Source organism: Olea europaea, unplaced genomic scaffold (genome assembly GCF_002742605.1).
Source record: "Olea europaea var. sylvestris unplaced genomic scaffold, O_europaea_v1 scaffold928, whole genome shotgun sequence".
In the NCBI taxonomy this organism is placed as follows: Eukaryota; Viridiplantae; Streptophyta; class Magnoliopsida; order Lamiales; family Oleaceae; genus Olea; species Olea europaea.
Window position 1 is genome coordinate 144839 of NW_019267767.1, and position 18276 is coordinate 163114.

Below are 18276 nucleotides of genomic sequence, written 5' to 3' on the forward strand. Positions count from 1 at the left end.
GTACTCTGCCGAAGTCCAATTACCGAGCCCCATGACCAAAAGCATGGAACCTATTGAATTTAGCTAAGGTCCTCAGGTGGAGGTATTTGTCAAATGGTCGAAGCCCCGAAGCTGATGCGCGAGCCTCCTAACCACAAGGAGTTTCCTCCACTATCACTTCTCCCAAGAGATCGCCTGCTCAGAGATCTTATTCGAATGACTGATGGAACGTTTGTCACAAGCATAAAGGTCAAGTCTTGTCACTAGTATAAAGGACCTGCGCAAGCAATAAATGAGCCGTAAGCTAGCAAGTCAAGTCCCATGCCTAAGAACAGACATTTGAACTAAGGAGATGAGGCTACGTGCCACTTCATCCAAGGGCTCCCATTTCATATGTATCACTATAAATACTCACATTGTGTAATGTCAAAGGCTAATGCAAGAATCAATACCAAAGACTACATTTACTCAACTCTCTCTCATTTACTTGCAATACACAAATTGAGTTTATACACTTTCGCATATATATTTACAAGTATCGGTTGGTAATTATTGTACAATCGGATTACGAACAACCAGCTGGATTCCGAACGTCACCATCCCGCGTCGTTGGGCTACTCCCACGTTCCTTTAAATCGCTCGTTTTAGACCGTCCACATGTCTTAACGTGTTGGACATTCGCCCACGCAAACGCGGGTGGGACCGGCATCTGTTGGCACACTTTTTGGGGTCAACATATATCTAACTAATAAAGATTCCGATAATCAGAACAATAAGGATTTGTATTCAACAGATCTAAATTTTAGACTTCTTAGACAACATGGATACTAGGTCCCTCAAGGTATGGTACCCCTACTGGACAACTTTTGCTTTTATAGAGGTGTTTACTTTGAAAGATAACCCTGACGATTTATTTAGTACAATGGACTGTACAATAATGATATTATTGAGGGGAAAAAAAGGTTAAAAGGGTGTTGTTTACTTTTATAATTTCTTTAACAATTTTTTTATTTTTCTAGAGATTTTCTACAGTTTCATGGAAGAGGGAGGAAATTTCAGTGCAGTACTTTCTGGGGATATCCTAGGAATTTTGTCTCTGTATGAAGCTTCATTTCTATCAATGGAAAATGAAGGCATCGTGGATGAGGCTCAAAATTTCGCAACTCATCATCTCAAGGAAAGGCTCTATCATATTACAGACCAGAGTCTTGCTTTACAAGTCAGCCATGCATTGGATCTTCCGCTGCACTGGACAGTGCAGAAACTAGAATCAAAATGGTTCATAAATGTATATGAGAATAGACACGATAAAAACCTTAGTTTACCCGAACTTGCGAAGTTGGATTTCAACATTTTACAGGCTATATATCAGGATGAAGTAAAGCAACTGTCAAGGTCAGTTGAATAGCACTAGGGTTCCATCTAAGAAAGTGTGACTAAATATTAGCGAATGAATATTAGAGTTTTGATAGTTTTGGAATTTAAACGGTCAGTTGAAGAAATTTTTTTTGCAAAACGCAGGCTCTTCTAAGGGGCTAATTTTAATGTCCGAAACTTATTTCTATTCAATTTGCCCCCTACGCATGTACGTAGAGAAAGCTTCTATGTTACACATGATTACACATTTTCAAAGTGCAATCCTATTTAAGGTGGTATTTTTTTCATAATTTTCCTATGTGCGACAAACCTTAAATGGTTTCCTTTCAACACATAAACTCCTTTCAATTGGCACACTTCGAGCTCCAATTTCTCATTCACCAAAACATCATTTTTGGCAAATAAATACATGATTTTGATGTTCTCACAAAGGAGAAAACAAATCAATCCTGAACTTCCAAAATAACCAACCGAGTTCCACTAAAATTTTGTGCCAAAATTAGCCACTCAACCCATTTTTTTCCAACAATCTCCCATATGAATGAAAATTGGGAGAGGCACAAAACCGTGAAACAAAAGACTTGGTGATAAAGTTCAACAATTGAAGCTTGAATAGGATAGGTAGATATTACTATTTGAGCTTTTCTTTGTGAAAGTATATTTACTTTACTAGTTGACCAGTAGACGTGTTGTCTTTGAACTGTTCTGCCGTTTGTGTAAATGATGATATACAACACAGGATTCTTCCTAACACAATTTAGTTCTCATTATTATGTTCGTTTTGGCCATGAACATACGCTTGGTTCTGTGAGAGTTCCTAAAAATTGGATCCCACACAATTCTCTTACAAGTGGCCCAACTTCTCTCTCACATAGGTGATTTCTTATTACAAGTACCCTGCATAACTTGGCTCGAACTTGGACGCATAAGAATCATTAAAAACTTATTGCTTATCCTTCATCCTTATGGGTATCTCTGTTACATCATAAGAATGAACATGAGGTAACATTCCACACAGTGATTTAATTAAGACTTTACAATTAGGTTGTCCCTTTGAACCTAGATCTTGGGATGTCTAGTCAATTAGGTTAGGTGTCCTTTGTAATAACTTATCCGTTCAAGGGTTTAAGTCACATTTCTTTCAATAATTTCCCAACTAATAATTAGCCCTTTAGTCAACGGATCCGCAATGTTATCTTTTGACTTCACATTATCAATAATGATAACTCCAGTTGAGAGCAATTATCTTATGGTATTGTGTCTACGACGTATATGTCTAGACTTACCACTATATATGTTACTCTATGCCCTTCCAATTGTTGATTAACTATCACAATATATGCAAATTGCTAACATGGGTTTTGACCATCTTGAAATATCCTCTAAGAAGTTACACATCAATTCGGCCTCTTCACCACATTTATCTAGAGCTATAAACTTAGATTTCATAATAGATCTGGCTATAACTTTTTGCTTAGAGGATTTCCAGGTTATGGTAGCACCTCACAATGTGAATACAAATGCATTGGTGGACTTTGAGTCTTTTATATCGAATATCCAATTAATACCACTATACCCTTCAATGATTGCTAGATATCTAGAATAGTACAGTCCAAAAGTTACGAGTATATCTTAAGTACCTTAGTACTCTTACTATTCATTTCCAGTTACCAGCTCTTGGATTACTTGTATATCTACTTAGTTTACTAACTATGTATGCTATGTCTGGTCTTGTACAATTCATCAAGTACATTAGACTTTCAATAATTCTCAAGTATTCTACTTGAGAAATACTTTCACCTTTATTTTTAGAGAGATGTTAACTTGTATATATCAGTGTTTTAGTCAAACCAATATCATCCTTATTAAAATTTTCTAAAATTTTGTCCACATAATGTGACTGACTTAAAACAAGCCCATCTGATGTTCTTGATATTTTGATTCAAAGTATAACACCAGCTAAACACATATCTTTTATGTCAAATTTTGAATTTAACATATTTTTAGTGAATTTAGTCATCTTATTGTCACTACCAACAATAAGCATATTGTCAACGTAAAGACAAAATGACATAACCATCTTCAATATTTTTGACGTAAACACATTTGTCGCACTCATTGATTTTAAATCTACTCTCCATCATGACATTATCAAAATTTTCATGCCATTGCTTATGTGCTTGTTTCAAGCCATTTAGTGACTTTACCAAACAGACTTTATTTTCCTGTCCTAGTGACAAAAACCCCTCAGGTTGTTCCATATAGATTTCTTCTTTTAAATCTTCATTAAAAAAGAAAGTTTTAACACCCATTTGATGTACTTCAAGTTTCGTAGAGTGGCAATCACAAGTATCATCCTAATAAATGTTATTCTCGTCACTAGAGAATACGTATCAAAGTAATACACTAGCTTTCATGTATGATTATATAGTATGAAATATATTTCACTTTTAATGGCACCTTTCCATTGAGGTCTTTCCGAATAATTCACAGTTTTTTGATAACTTTGAGGTTCACTTTTTAGTATATAGGTCAGAAAATCAGGACCATAAAATTTTTTTTGTCCTTTCCCGTTTCTTATGTCTAACCTTAATCTCCTCTTCTAGTTCTTGATCATGACTTTTTTAATCATAGTCTCATATGTTCATTTAGAGGAGCTTGCTTCTTCTTTAAACTTGTATGGAAATACATGTTCAAAGAATGAAGTATTTCTTGATTTCAATATCGTGTTTTTGTATATGTTCGTGATTTCAGAATCATACATAAGAAATCAATAAACACTACTATTATGTGCATAGCCAATGAAGAAACAACATACTATTTTTGGGCCTATCTTTACCTTTTTTGGTGTTGGAACAGCTACTTTGGCAAAACACCCCCACACTCGTAATTATTTATAGAAAGACTTTCTTCCTTTTCATAACTCATAAGAGATCTTTCCATTTTCTTTCGGGGCACCTTATTTAAAAGGTAATTTGCTAATAACATAGCTTCCCCTCATATGTTCTGAGGTAACCGAGAACTAATTAGCAATGCATTCATCATTTCTTTTAATGTACGATTTTTTCATTCAGCAACATCATTTTGTTACAGAGAATAAGGTGCAGTGATTTCATATATGATTCTATGTTGTGCACAGAATTTAGCAAATGGTATTTCATACTCACCACCTCAATCACTTCGCAGTACCCTAATTTTCTTATTAGTTGATTTTTAACTTTATTCTTATAAAGAACAAATTTATCTATGGCTTCGTCCTTGCTTTTAAGCAAATACACATAACAATATTTTGTGCTATCGTCAACAAAAGTAATGAAATACTTGTTGTCATCTCTTGTGTGTACACGTTCTAAATCATATATGTCGCTGTGAATTAAATTAAATGGTTCTGTATTCCATTCAATTGATTTAAAGGACGACCTTGTTAATTTTGTCTCAACACAAGTTTCACACTTATGGTTGGAATCAATGTGGAACGCGGGTATGCATTTCAAGTTAACTAGTCTACGTAAAGTATCATAGTTAACATTTCCTAATCTACTATGCCACAAGTTGGGAGACTCTAGCAAGTAAGTAGAAGAGTTTAATTTATTCATTTTTAGCTTAATAACCATTAAATTCTGTTTAAACATGTCATTTGAAACATAACCTTTTTCCAATAAACATTTCACCTTTTGACAAAATAACTTTGTCTGACTCAAATACCATACGAAAACCATACTTATTCATAAGCGAATCGATCACAAGGTTTTTGTGATTTTTCGGTACATACAACACATTGTTAAGAGTCAGCTCCTTCTCGAGGTCATCTTTAGAACCACATTTCTTTGACCTTTGATTTCAAAAGTTGCTCAATTTTCCATTAACAATATCTCTCCATTTTCAATTGTTTCAAACGCACCAAACAACTTTTTATCAGAGCACATATGTCGTGTAGCACCGATGTCAATCCATCATTCCTTTGGGTTAGAACCCACCTGTTCACTTCGAAAATGATTGCTGCAACATTCATTTTCGACACATCATGTGTCATGTAGTCAACCATATTTGCTTCTTTATTATTCTTCTTTGGCAATTTGCACTTCGAAGACTTGTAGCCTACTTTGTACATTTGAAGTATTTTCCTTTAAATTTCTTCTAGAAATGCCCCATTTCATCTTAGAAATGCCCCATTTCAATCCCAGTTTAGTACCTTTGATACCAAATGTCCTAGACTTGCTTTTTAAAGTCTTAGAACTTTGACTGTGCTTAGCCACAATAGGATTGAACCCCTTCTTTTCTGAACTTTTGTTGTCTTCTTCAATTCGAAGTCTAATAATCAGTTCTTCGATGTTCATTTCCTTTCGTTTGTGCTTAAAGTAATTCTTGAAATATTTTCACGCGGAAGGCAATTTTTCAATAATTGTAGTCACTTGGAAGGTTTCAATCAAAATCATCCCTTTGACATGAATCTCGTGAAGAATCACTTGAAGTTCTTGCATTTAATTGATTACAGTTTTGGAGTCCATCATCTTATAATTCAAGAATCAGCTAACAATGAATTTCTTTGCCCTGGCATCTTCGATCTTATATTTTCGATCCAATGACTCCCATAAATTCTTAGCAATTTTCAAAGTACTTTACATGTTGTATAGCGAGTCTGCTAAGCCATTTGTAATGTAGTTTCGGCATAGAAAATTCGAACGTTTCCAAGCATCAACCGTACTGATCGCTTGAATATCTCTCTTACTCTCATTGAGTTTTGGAATAGTTTCAGTTAAGAATCTCACAAGATTCAAGGTGGTCAGCTAAAGTAACATTTTCTACTTCCACCTCTTGAAGTTCAAGCCATTAAATTTCTCCGATTTTTCTTCATAATTAATTGGAACAGTAACAGTATGACCAGTTATTAGAGCTATAGATTGACTCCCTGCATGACTTGATAATTTAGCTACGGTCTAAGGCATAACAAAGTTGGGCACTTGAGCCACAACAGAGCTCATAGGCTAATTTCCAGCAGCAACAGTTTTGGACATATCTATGTTGGTTGATTCGGTTGCCATTTCTGTAAGACAAATGGAAGATTAGTGTCTAAAATCAAAAAGATAAGAAACCAATTTTTTCTTTTGCAATCTGTTTTAAGTTTGTTGGACTAAATATTAGTGAATAAATATTGGAGTTTTGATAGTTTTGAAATTTAAATGGTTAGTTGGAGAAAAAAATTAGCAAAACATAGGCTCTTCTAAAGGGCCAATTTCCATGTCCGAAACTTATTTCGATTCAATTTGCCCCCTGCGCGTGCACGTAAAGAGAGTCTCTATGCTATACATGATCATACCTCTCCAAAGTGCAATCCTATTTAATGTGGTATTTTATTTAATAATTTTCCTATGTGGGACAAACCTTAAATGGTTTTCCTCCAACACATAAACTATTTTCAATTGGCACGCCTTGAGCTCCATTCATTCACCTGAACATCATTTTTGACAAGTAAATACATGATTATAATCTTTTCACGGAGGAGAACATAAACCAATATTGAACTTCCAAATTAACCAACCGAGTCCCACTCAAATTTTATGTCAAAGTTAGGTACTTAACCCATTTTTTTCCAACAGAAAGAACATAAAATGAATTCTTTTTTATTTTTATTTTTATTTTTAGTTTTTTAGCTAAAGTCTTGAATTTAACTCTGTATTTGATCAGGTGGTATAAAGAATCCTGTCTTCAAGAAAAATTGAGCTTTGCTTAGCACAGATTGGTGGAGTACTTCTTGTGGGCAATAGGAGTCACTCCGGAGCCACAGTTTGGATGCAGTAGGAGAATTTCAACCAAGATTGTTATACTAATTACAATAATAGATGACATATATTACTTACATGGGAGCTTAGATGAACTTGAGCATTTTACTGATATAGTGAAGAAGTTGGTTTATTATAATGCATATTGTTTAGTTCTTCCGTCTTAGCATGACCCGTCGATGGTCGACCCAACCCACGCTAACTTAGGCAGAACTCATTACTTTTATCAATTTTTCAATCAAACATTTCATCTACTAAGAATCTATTCTTTTACCAAAACCATGCTTAAATATGGATCCATGTGAATTGGTCTAGGTGGGTTGTGGCCTGTGGGGCTAGACACTCAGAGCCCATCACAACTCTATTTTAGAGGCTAATGAGCTCACAATACAAACTGCCATAGACTGAGGTTGTCCTTTTCATATATTAGGCATCTCAACATATTTTATGCCTTCATCCAAAACTATCTCCACTAATGAGCTCACAATACAAACTGCCATAGACTGAGGTTGTCCTTTTCATATATTAGGCATCTCAACATATTTTATGCCTTCATCCAAAACTATCTCCACGGCAAAAAATAAAAATAAAAATTGAAATTAGAAATATGACAATCTGGTTTTGAAGTCTTATCCTTGCCTCAAAAACTTTTTATTTTTTTTCTTTGGTATATCAAGTGGGACATCAATGCATTGGACAGGCTTCCAGTGTTGGAAATTCATATCATATCCAAATCTAGATGGAAATATCCCAGATCAAAACAACTAAAATTCTAGAATCAACATCATGCCAAAATATTAGGATTCATGTATTCAGGATATATACGTGTATCCATTTTGAATGATTGCCTACTGTTGTGGAAATAATGCGACAATCGACCACGTACTGATGAACACGAACAAGGGAGCTGGTTTGTGATCTTCCTCAATCAAATCACCTTATTCCTTAATGGGACAATCGTTTCTCTTCTTGATAGGGAGAAGGAAAGTTGTTGATTGATTTGGTATATCGGGGACCATAACCAAAAATATCCTTATATATTGCTTAATTAGGGTTTCCATAATCCCCCAGTTAGAGTAATATATCCCGGTATCTACTCAATTATCCCATATCAATTTGAGTGATCTATGGGCATACTAAATTAGGCCACTCAATTTCAGCCCATTAAATTAGATTAAATAGCAAATATAATTGAATCAAAATATGTTGCCAATTCTGAATTAGGAAAACCTATGATTTTCCCAACAATCTCCCACTTGGCTACATATTATTCCTCAAACAATTATATTACAAATTCTTTAGGCACGCATTTGTATGCTATTTATTCTTAGACTTCTCCTTAAACAATATGATCCATCTCATATATTAATAATGGAACCACTACAACTTTCATCACAATACAGTCATGACTAAACCACTGTGATTACCATACTAATACACTTAATGACATAGATCAAATATGGATAAGTAGCATGGAAATTTACATGAAATGTGATCTCAAACATGCCTATTTCCAATGGTCCTTCTTTAATCTTTAGTGAGATCATTCCAAAGTCCTTAATGCAATGCTAACATTGCACATAGAAAACACAAGTGAGCTCAAAAAATAGAATCATAAACCATCAACTTTATTCTACAGAAGTCTAAACAATTCAATGTCTAAAGCAAACATATAGAACATAAAATTGATTTCCACTAGACCAGAATATCCTCGGAAATAATGCCCATGTGATCAGTATGCTCATGAAAGACCTTGGGTGTTAAGCCCTTAGTTAGTGGGTTTGCTAGCATGGAATTTGTTCCTATATGTTCAATGGAAATTTGTCTATCTTGAATTCTCTCCTTAACAACTAGAAACTTGATGTTAATAAACTTTGACTTTTTCTAACTCCTATTGTTGTTGGAGTAAAGTACCACCGAGCTATTGTCACAATAAATCTTTAATAGCTTGTCAATGCCATCTATCACTCATAGTCCAGTGACAAAGTTTCGTAGCCATATTTCATGGTTGGATGCCTCATAACAAGCAATGAATTCCGCAGCCATGGTCGAAGAAGCTATGAGAGTCTGCTTAGCAGACTTTCATAAGATAGCTCCTCCAGCCAACATAAAGATGTAGCCTGATGTGGAGCGCCTGCTATCTTGACATCCTGCAAAATTAGAGTCAGAGAACCCGATGTCTCCAAACTGTCTAATCTTCGATAGGTAAGCATATAGCCTTTTGTTCTCCTCAAATAACACATCACGCGTTTGGCTGCTTTCCAATGTTACATGCTTGGATCACTCAAGTATCTACCCAAAACTCCCATTATAAATGCTATGCCGGGACGAGTACAAATTAGAGCGTACATTAGACTCCCTACCACTGATGCATATGGAATCTTCTGCATCTCTTTTCTTTCAAGATCATTGTTGGGGCACTGTTTGAGACTAAACTTGTCTCCTTTAGAGATGGGTGTTTTACATGGTCTACTATCTTTCATATCGAATCTACTTAGAACCTTATCGATATAGCTCTTTTATGACAGTACAAGGATACCTCGAGAACGATCTCTCAGTATCTAAATACCCAATCCAAAAGAGGCATCCCCAAGATCTATCATCTTGAATTTCTTCGTCAAAAAAATTTTGGTTTCATACAGTAAGCCTATATCGCTACTAGCGAGTAGAATATCATCAACATATAATACTAAGAAGATATATTTACTCCTACTAAATTTATGATATACACAATCATCAACATCATTCGCCTCAAAACCGTACGAGGTGATGATTTGATGGAACTTGTGATACCATTGACGGGAAGCTTGTTTGAGACCATAGATGGATTTCTTTAACTTGCAAACCATAGACTTTGGATCTCCTGACACAAAGTTTTCTGGTTGTACCATGTAAATCGTCTCGTCAATATCTCCATTGAGAAACGCAGTCTTCACATCCATTTGATGTAGCTCTAGATCAAAATGAGCCACCAGTGCCATTATTGTTCTAAAAGAGTCTTTCGAAGATAAGGGAGAGAAAGTCTCTTTGTAGTCTATGTCTTCCTTTTGTGTAAAGCCTTTAGCGACTAGACGAGCTTTATATCTCTCGACATTGCCCCTTGAATCCCTCTTAGTTTTAAATGCCCATTTACAACCAATGGGCTTCACACCTTTAGGCAACTCAACGAGATCCCAAACGTCATTGTCTTTTATAGACTTAATCTCATCCTTCATGGCATCAATCCACTTCTGAGAGTAACAACTGCGCATGGCTTGAAGGACGTTGATCGGGTCATCTTCCGTTAAACCAATGCCATCCTCATGTTCTTGAAGAAAGACGATATAATCATCTGAAATTGCATTTCTTCTCTCCCCTGTAGATCTCCTCAATGGCACTTCTTGAGGTTGTTGAGTTTGTTCTATAGGTAGGTACATAGACCTGATTGTTGTCAATAACAGATTCTTTTTCAAAGACAACATTCCTAATTTTTTCTTCCCCTCCAAACTCAATATCCTCGAGGAGCCTCGCATTTCCCATTTCAAAGAAGGATCTTGATGTGGGATCGTAAAACTTATAGCCCCGAGAGCGTTTAGCGTAACCAACGAAATAACAGCTAACCGTCCTTGAGTCCAATTTTCTTTCATGTGGCCTATAAGGCCGTGCCTCAGCTGGACAACCCCAAATATGCAAGTGTTTAATGCTAGGCTTCTTGCCTGTCCATAGCTCATAGGGGGTTTGGGCAACTGCCTTGCTCGGCACCCTGTTAAGGATGTATGCTATGGTCTTCAAAGCTTCTCCCCAAAGTGACTCTGGCAAGGAGAAATGGCTCATCATACTCCTTACCTTATCCTTAAGAGTTCAGTTTTGTCGCTCTGCAACACCGTTCATTCAAGGTTTGACCGGCATGGTATATTGCGGAACAATTCCACACTCATTGAGGAAAATAGCGAAGGGTCCTGGACATTGTTCTCCCGATCCATCATATCTTCCGTAGTATTCACCACCACGGTCAGATTTGATAGCCTTTATTTTCTTTCCAAGTTGAAGTTCAACTTCTGCTTTGAAAGACTTGAAAACGTCCAGAGATTGTGGCTTCTCGTGAATTAGACACAGGTAATCGAATCTAGAGTAATCATCTATAAACGTAATGAAGTATTGATGTCCATTCCATAAAGCCGTAGAGAATGGGCCACAAATATCAGTATGTATTAGTTCTAAGACGTCTGTAGCTCTCTCGGCACCTAATTTTCTCATGTTTGTTCTTTTCCCTCTGATGCACTCAACACAAACTTCAAAGTTTGTTAAATCTAGGGGTTCAAGAACTTCATCCGACACAAGCCTCTGAATTTTCTACTTAGAGATATGACATAAACGCTTGTGCCATAAAGTGGCGAAATTCTCGGTTAATTTTCGCTTTGTACCATGTGAACTTGTTTGCAGTATTTCATTATAGGAACTAACAATATCAAGTATATATAGATTATCATTCATATAACCGAAACCAACAAAATTTGAATTTTGACAGAGACCAACTTTATTATTTCCAAATTAACAAGAAAATCCTGATTTGTCGAAACTTGAAATAGAAATTAAATTCCTTCTAAAGGATGTTGCAACAATTGTCTCAAACAAATCCAAATAAAACCCAGTTTTTAATTGTAATCTGAAAGTCCCTATAGCCTCTACCGCAACTTTATTACCATCGCCCACAAAGATGAATCTTTTTGCTTCACTTGGCAATCAACTCCACAGGCAACCCTGCATAGACATACTTATGTGAGTAGTAGCACCATAATCTACCCACCAAGTATCCTTAGGTACAGAAGCTAAATTAACTTAAGAACAAACTAAAGTAAGAAGCATACCCTTCTTTACATGCCAGACAGCGTACTTGGAACACTCCTTCTTCATATGTCCCGAGTTCTTGCAAAAGTAGTAGGTAAACTCCTTATCCTGTTTCTTTTGCTTCTTCTGCTGAGAAGGCCCTTCCGCAGCATCCTTAGCTCTCTTCTTTCTCTTGTTCTGAGAGGTTGAGGCCAAGAGAATACTCTCTATCTTATCACGTTGCTACCTCTCTTCTTGTTGCACACAGTGAGATACGAGCTCATTGAGGGACCATTTGTCCTTCTGAGTGTTATAACTCACCTTGAATTGCTCGAAGTGCATAGGAAGAGAGATCAAAATCAATTGCACAAGCAAGTCATTAGACAGCTCCAACTTAAGTGACTTGAGTTTTGATGCGAGACGAGACATCTCCATAATGTACTCCCTTATGTTCCATTTGCCCTTATACTTCATCGAAACGAGTTTAGCCAAAAGGTTACTTGCCTCCGATTTTTCATTCTTGGCAAAATATTGCTCAATTTCCTTAAGGAACTTCTTGGCGCTCCCACTCTCATCAATAGAGCCCCGAAATGCTTTTGAAATGGAACGTTTCATGATCATTAAGCACATTCAGTCAGAGTGATCCCATCTTTCAATTTTACCCTCATTGGGGTTTTTTGGAGTAGAAGTGGGTCGATCCGAACGAAGTGCAAGATCCAAATCCATACAGCCGAGGAGAATCTCCATGGCTTCTTTCCAAACCTTAAAGTTCGTCCCACTCAACATTGGGATTTTGTTGACTTGAGTAGAGACCTTCGCAACATTAGCAACAGAAATTGTATAGAGAACAAAATAAACAAGCATGTCAAATAAGAAAAAATAAGACATGCACAAATAATCCATATTTGGGCATTCATCTCAAGATACCTAGTACAACATTAATTCCTAATCTTTGGATAGAGAAATTAACTGTAAGTGGTACTTTTAGTACAATGATCAAATATTGACAATTAGTTCTGTCAAACAATAGCCTTTCTTTGGACCAACTATTGTTCACATGAAAAGTCTTTATAATTATCACACATTTATCATCGTAGGCGTGTTGTTATTTGTCCAAACTGTGTCTTCCTTTGGGCCGAGCATAGCTCGCCTAAATGACTTCGCATAAAACATTTATGTATTTTCAATTAAATTAATTTACACAATAGAGGTTACTTTGACAACATTTTGCTTTAATAAATTCAATTGAATATACTAGACATCCAAAAGAAATTATCAAAACAAAAGTTTTGAATTTATTTTAAACCTTAAAAAAATGAATTCAGAAATGGGTTTAACTAATTGAATTCCTCCCTTTTTTTTTTAATAAAATTGACTGGTCCAAAATGCAATTCAACCCTAAAAAAATTCAACCTAAGAAAAAGTTCCAAAAATGGCTGATCTAAATGAAATTCAGCCTAAAAATTTAAAACTATCAAGGGCTAAAACCGGATCCATGAGTGTGTGTGTGTGTGTGTGTATATATATATATATATCTTCTCTTATAAGAGTCGTTTTGGAATTTACTATTCATTCTTGTAACCCTCCTTTTCACACTTGGTTGAGTTAACTATTCCTAAACTGGTTTTGACTTTTGAATACAAAATATTTTTTTCATATTCCCTCCTTATTTTATTAGTAGTAATATATTTTTAAATAATATTTTTCACATTGTATTTTTTATTTTATTTTAATTGGTCTCCAGAAAACGACGTTGTTTTCTATTTTACCTACAACTTACATGCTTGCCGTAGTTTTTTTTTTTTAATTGGTCTCTAAAAACGACGTTGTTTTCTATTTTACCTGCAGCTTACATGCTTTGAATCTGACACACAGTACTTTTTCTCCATTTTCTCACGCTATCAACTATCAACTATATCCTATAATTTCATTAGTAATAATATTTTTTTAATAATTTTTTATATAAAAGTTAGTCTTTATTTTTAAAATGTAAAAAATTACTTATAAATAAAAAAATCACTTTAATTTATTTAAAAATGATAAAAAATCTTATAATTGTAAAAGCTACTTATAGATAAAAAAAAATATTAACTTCAACATTTTTAAGTAAATATTTAGAGTTTAAATTAAATATTAATAAAAAGATTACATTATTTAGAATGTAAAAAGTTACTTATAAGTAAAAAAGCACTTCACGTCATTTAAAAGTAATAATAAACTTATAATTGTAAAAGCTACTTATAGGTAAAAAAATATTAATCACTCCTCTTATCATTGTAAAAGCTACTTATTGTTGGAATATTGTGGTGTTAATAAAACAGGATTATCGCATACCGCATATATAGTTTAGATACTGGTTTTGAGCATACCGTATATGCAATCTACCGTATATTCAGCTTACCGTATTTGCAAGTAGCTTACCATATTTACAGCCTATCGTATTTGCAAACAACTTACTATATTTACACCTTACCGTATTTGTGCCTATGACATAGTTCTCTAAATGAGTTTCGAGAGAATATAGAAGATTTATACATTCGACTACCATACAATCGTTGATGAATTTATAAAGTTATCTTGTTATCCAGATTTTTAATTTTTTTAAATGATGTCTCTTTTGAAATTAAAAAAATTTAAAAGTTTATTAGGAACGTCAAAAATTATTGTTGCGAAAAAATAATAAACATCAATAAAATAATTTATTTTTTTAAGAAAAAAGACGAGTTATATGCATTTTTTACCACACACGTTTAATGTACGTTTAACTATTTTTTATATTTATTTAGATCATTCGATTTGTTTATGATATAATTCTCGAAATGAATTTCGAAAATATAGAAGATTTATGATAAATTTTTATAAAAAAATTAAATAAATCACGTAATGGAAAAGAAAAAAATTTTGACGCAAAAAAAGAAAAAGAAAAGAAACCAATAGAGCAACTCCACGCATCACGAAGCAATTTTATTTTTTTTGTGTCAAAATTTTGCTCCGTGATGCACGGAATTGCTCCGTTGGCGGCTCTTTTTTTTTTTTTTTTTTTTTAATAATGATGCTCAGTATCAACTTTTTTTTATTGGGTGATTGATATTTTTTTGTGTCAATTTTTTTCTCTTTTTTTTCATTAGGTAATTTATTATTATTATTTTTTTTAAAACCTATCATCTTTTATTACTGTTTATTCTTTTTTCTCGACAATTTTCTCAATATAATTCCCTTTTTTCCTTGGTGATTGATATTTTTTTTTTATACAGATCTATTTTACTCTTATATAATGTGACACAGAGTATTTTAAATCATGCATATTGTTTATTATCACTTTATAATTTAGATGGGTTATAAATTGTTATACTATTTTTCCTACTTTTCTCCATTTCTTTACGCAACATCTATAAAAATATATATATACTTCTTTTCTTCATTCTTTTGCACAACAAGTAATCAAATTTGTAGATTTATTGAGAGAAATAAACAAATATTTTGACGTGATAATATTATCTAAAAAATAACATAGCCCATGCATTGCATAGGTGGAAAACTAGTGTGTGTATATATATACTGCCATACAACTGCACACTTTGAAAAGATGCCAACTTTGTCATATATAATTCAATATTGAATCCGTTATGAAATATACATAATGAGGGTAAAAAATTGCGGCTGTATCCATTAAAAAAAATTCCAAATGTGCCTAAAATGCAGTTGAAATTCAGTCCCAAAAATAAAAAAAAAATAAAAATAAATTGACCGGACTGAATCTGTATCCATAAAAATACGGTAAATTATTTTTTTTTTAATTCAATGGCCGAACGTATCAAGAACAACCAACAATCATTATATAATGAATAATAAAAAATAAAAATAAAAAACAATCTAGATATTCTTGAATCTTAAATAAAAAAAAAATAACCTCAATTATTCTTAAACTCAACAGTTTAAGAAATTTCACGGAATCCAAATATTCTATTTGAGAAAAATAATCCAAACACCATACAAATAGAGTATACACAAATCCTAATAATTTAGTAAATGATGACCGCTCTGATACCACTTGTTAGAAATCCATATCATATCCAAATCTTAATGTAAATATCCCAGATCAAAACAATTAAAATTCTAGGATCAACATCATGCTAAAATATTAGGATTCATGGATTCAGGTTATGTACCTGTATCCATTTTGAATGATTATATACTGGTGCGGAATTACTGCGACAATCGATCACGTACTGATTAACATAAACAAGGGAGGTGGTTTGTGATCTTCCTCAACCAAATCGCCTTATTCCTTAACGGGACAGTCGTTTCTCTTCTTGATGGGGAGAAAGTTGTGTGATTTGGTATATCGGGAACCATAACCAAAAATATCTTTATATATTACTTAATTAGGGTTCTCATAATCCTCCAATTAGAGCAATATATCCCGGTATCTACTTAATCATCCCATATCAATTTGAGTAGTCTATGAGCATACTAAATTAGACCACTTAATTTCAGCCAATTAAATTAGATTAAATAGCAAATATAATTGAATCAAAATATGTTGCCAATTCTGAATTAGGAAAACCCACGGTTTTCCCAACATCCAGAATACATGAGGATTTGTTTTCTTGCTCTCTTCCACTCCACTAATGAAATGGCTCATGATGTTCTTAAAGACCAAGATTTCAACATAATCCCATACACCCAGAAATTGGTATAATCATTTTTCATTCTGTATCTTATTCTACTTTTTAAGTCTCGTGATTGGTTGTTTTAATGTTACATTCTAAAAATTATAAATTCTAGATCAATATACATATATCTCTGACTGTTCATTTATAAATTTTACATACATCAGTGGGCAGATCTTTGTAGAGCCTACTTGACAGAAGCTAGATGATATAACAGTGGCTATTTTCCCAGCCTGAGTGAGTACCTCAACACAGCCTGGATATCCATATCAGGATTCAGGACCTTTAGTTCTTTTTCATGCATATGTTTGCACAATAAACCCGTTAACAGAGAAGGATCTGGGATTTTTGGAGAAATACCCTGGTATGATTTACTGGACATCACTAGTTTTCCGTCTAACAAATGACCTGGGAACTTCATCTGTAAGCGAGCCAGACTCTAAATCTATGTTTGGTATACAGTCCAGTCTCAAAGTAGAAAAACAAGGTTAATTAGCCTTGTACAAGACTGCATATCAAACATAATTTTTCTTTGATACAATACAAGTATAGTAATTGATGCATGATATATATATTTTTTTCTTTTGGAACACAAATATATATCCAGGATGAAGTCAAGAGAGGTGATGTTCCAAAATCAATCCAGTGTTACATGAAAGAGACAAGTTGCTCCGAAGAGGATGCTAGAGACTATGTTAAGTGTCTAATAGATGTGACATTGAAGAAAATGAATAAAGATATACTAATGTACTGCCCCTTCAAGGATTTCGTTGGTCCTGCAATGAATCTAGCACGGATTACTCAATGCTTTTACAGAATTTGAACGATCTAGCACGGATTACTCAATGAATCTAGATCGTTCAAATGCTTATTAATTTGGAGTTTCTCATCTCGAGACTAAAAAAGAACTTAATTTCGTTAATTGTTGAAACAATTCCACTGAAATAATTCTGTGGGGGCGCGTAATGAAAGTAATGCCGCGTGTTAATTTGAATTACTAGTCGCATTCTGAAGAATTTTTATTTTATCTTTGCAAGAATATATATGTATGAAAAAGCTTTCTTAGCGGAATTCAAGGTGCATCCCAACTAAGTACATAAATAAATTATCTATGCATTCCGACATGTCTATATAATGATTAAATTATTTGTCTTATTAATGCTGTCGAGTAAACTCACAACATTGAATAAATAGCAATTGGCATCAGGTAAGGTTTACATCAATCAAAAACGGAAGTCCAACAATCTGACAGTTCATTGCATATCTACATGATAAACCCCACTATAAATCTTTTGATCAACAAATTCCTTCAATAGATAGCACTACCAAAAAATGTAGCTTCAGCGACAATAAAATCCGCCGCTAAAGTTTTGTCGATGAAAATTCTCCGTCGCTAAATGTGGCGCCAGTAATTTAGCAATGAGTATAAAGGATCCGTCAATAATCACCAACAAATTAGCAACGAATTTATAGTTGATAATTACCGACAGATTTCATTTAACAACAACATTAGCAACAATTTCATCCGTCACTAATTACCTAAGAAAATGATTTGTCACTAATCAGCAACGAATGCCCGTTCAAATTTTCGTTGCTAATTTGAATTAAATAAAAAGGAAAAAAAAAAAAAAAAAAAAAAAAAAAAAAAAAAAACCACAAGG

General features: G+C 33.9%; 1 pseudogene; it reads left to right on the forward strand.

Moving 5' to 3' along the window:
• LOC111392421 overlaps positions 1 to 17438 on the forward strand; it is a 75673-nt pseudogene extending 58235 nt beyond the window's left edge.
• The last annotated feature ends 838 nt before the right edge of the window (positions 17439 to 18276 follow it).